General features: G+C 46.4%; 1 long non-coding RNA gene across 1 annotated transcript; it reads right to left on the reverse strand.

Moving 5' to 3' along the window:
- Nucleotides 1-258: 258 nt before the first annotated feature.
- LOC134547697 (uncharacterized) lies at nucleotides 259-1,421 on the reverse strand. Its single transcript, XR_010079557.1, has 2 exons — nucleotides 1,331-1,421; nucleotides 259-1,151 (listed from the first exon to the last, which is right to left on the reverse strand). It is a non-coding gene; the product is annotated as an uncharacterized LOC134547697 (long non-coding RNA).
- Nucleotides 1,422-3,075: the final 1,654 nt, after the last annotated feature.

Consider the following 3,075-nt stretch of genomic DNA (forward strand, 5'->3'; position numbering starts at 1 on the left):
CACACAAAAACCACCCAAACCTGTATTTCCTGTGAAATTACCACGCTGTTAGGCAAAATATAGGTCCCCTCAAATAAAAAAATGTAGTATTGTTCAGCCAAAAAAATTGTAAATAAAATATCTAATTATTAATAAATAAACCAGTTACAATGCTGTCATAGGTTGACATTAGGCAAAATGCCAATGCACCCATGAGGGTATATTTTACCTAATGAACTACTGTGAGATGTGGTCAAGAACAGAGCAGAGCAGGCCTAATACTTGAAACAGACAGACAATTTATTATACTACATAACAATGGACAATAGAAAAGGAAAGAAAAACCCAACCACCCAAAAGCAGAAGAGAAAACCTCCCAAAACACTGCTTCTCCTCCCCCCAATTTCCATTCCATACATGCTCACTCAGTTGACTCCAGCACATTACCCTCATCTACTTGCTTAATCCCTCAACAACCCTGGGTTCCTAATCCAAATCATCATCCTTTAAAATTCAGACAATCCACATTCCATCCAGGACGAGAGGAGTCTCTCTCGCACCACAGACCCCCCCCCCACAGGAAACACAGGTCCACCATCCCGTGTTCCCACGTCACCCATGGCACTGCCTCGAAGAGTCTGCCAGGGTGACACCCTCCTTTCCATGTCCAGCACTCTCACTGCCGTCCATGGACCTGAACTGCAACAGGGCTCTTTTTAAGGATGTTTTGGCCAAGTACCAAAAACCAGCCATCTTCTCATTTTTGGGACTCAGGTCTCCCCCATTTACCCCTGGGGCTGGGGGCTCCAAGAAGCAGGCCAGAACGTCTCTGGGTTTGAGCCAAAAACATCCACCCAAACACAGTCTTATTTATAGTCAGGAGGGTCCAGGGTCCATCTATGGCTATCATTATGCAAGAAAAGTCCAGCCTCATAAGCCACTCCTCTTCATTCCGGCAATCGAAGGGGCTTCTTTTCATCTCACATTACCCTCTCGGTCCCAGGCTGTCCTCTCTCTTCTAAAACCACCAACTATGAGAATACAGCGTCCAGGGGTAACTCTCTTCTGCCTTAGAAAGAGTTAAAAGCTTTTATCTCCCACCACCAAGGTCAGGCACAGGCGATCGCAGGCACTGCAGCTCTCACAAGCAGCTCCAACTCGGCACCTTCTCTCTGTGGGGGGAGGAGAGAGACGGGACCGGGGGGGGGGGGGGGGGGGAAGGGGGGGGAACGGGATGGGACAGGGAGGGGGACGGAAGGCACCTCCAAAGTTCTCCCTCCACCCCTCCATTCTAGATGGAAGCTGGACCAGCTCCACTCCAGCTCCCTCTGTTCCCCACCCCGAGGCCCACCTTGCTCAGCCAGGCCCACCTTGCTCCCCTCCCCCACCCGGCCTAGCCAGGCCTGGGCAGGGGAGAGGAGAAGACGCTCCCTCTCCGAAAGCAGAGCAGGAAAGAGAGAGTCCTGCTGGGAGATCCGGCTTTTAACCCCTCGTGTCCTCAGAGGCGTGTCCAACCTCTTAGTGGCCAACAAAGGTGCCAATACTCAGACCTAAGGACTGATTGGTTTGACCACTACTTCCAAAAAAACTCACTTCCCTTCAAACCATGACAAATGCTTTCACATTCTGTCCAATTCTTTTACCTTTTTAATAGTTTTGGCAATTTTCCCCCTCTTTCTCTTAAAGAACAAACTGAAACCCAACCTTTTTTATGTTATCCTGTCATTCTGCATTCTTAATTTTCTGGTCTTACAACAGTAGGCAACGAATAGAATATTGTTGTCTTAGGTTATAATGTAAGATGTAACTATAAGTATGTGTCCTACCACCATCTGTTAAAACCAGGTGGGCAGTGTTCTTTATCTCTTCCACGACTCATCCTCCCTTGGGGGTTATCTTCTATTAATGGGCCATTGAGTCTTACTGCATGACTGATAAAATTACATCATCCCATTGTCAGATGCTCCTCCTGCGGGGAGGAACCAAATATTCTTACCTGGATATAATCTGACATTTGGAACACCAGAACAGCCCCTATCTACTGGATTCCCAGAAGAAAAGAGCTACACAACCACTACTGGACCTTCAGAGGAAGACCAGACCCTTCCACAGGATCACCACTTCAACAGAACCACATCTTTCACTATCACCGTGGAGGCCCAACCAGGAACACAGACTGGGGACAGAGATCTGGGTGCAACAACAGCAGCAGGGCAGAAGACTTGCCCTTAGTTTATTTTTCCATTATATATCTGTGGCAAGGTGACCATGGATTGGAGAAGGGTATCGCCACCTCTCCTGTCACATTGGTCCAGGAGGCTGTCATTCAACCTCCCCTTGTCTTGGAGAAAGTATTCATAACATTGCCAATATTTACAAAACATGGTCCTGTGTTTACAATTCACCAGCGTGAGAAACTGCACGTTTCTCCTTTAATATGAACGCTCAGCAAACCAGGAAAATTCATGGCAACATCTCACCCTTTTAAGTATATTAAAAAGAAAACAGAAAAAGAAAAATGAACAATTCTATGACAGGAAAAAAGAAAGAAAAAAAAAACCTGTATAAAGTTCACCGACCTTCATTTAGGTGACGGTGTGAGGGCTACATGTTGGTCTGATTCTGCCTTTGCTACCCAGGGTTTCACCCTGAACCCCTTGCAATAACCTGCTCAAAATACCTCGAGCATAGTCTAACATAATTCAACCAACACCCTCATATTTTTAAATTTTTATAAGATACAAGGGAATATACGGTGCAAAAGGCAGGAGCATTCCAAGAAAAATTTTTCTACTCAATTGAAAATTCTGAACCTCAAAATTCTGTCCCAAAACCACAACCCCCAAACAACGTGCCCTTTCCCCACAGAGGTCACAATGGCTACCATACATAAAACTGAGCCATAGCAAACAATTCCTCTGAGTCCATGATTAACAGTCCGCTGGCTCTCAGCATCACACTGCTTCAGTCAGTCCTTGTCCAGCAGCTCCACAGGATCCAAAGTCTCTATGGAGGCCATATAGGAAAAGAGAGGATGCCAGTCCATGTCCATGTTAATCAGATCTCGAAGAGGCTTCTGTGATGGGTGGCACTAGG

This window comes from Prinia subflava, chromosome 2 (assembly GCF_021018805.1).
Source record: "Prinia subflava isolate CZ2003 ecotype Zambia chromosome 2, Cam_Psub_1.2, whole genome shotgun sequence".
In the NCBI taxonomy this organism is placed as follows: Eukaryota; Metazoa; Chordata; class Aves; order Passeriformes; family Cisticolidae; genus Prinia; species Prinia subflava.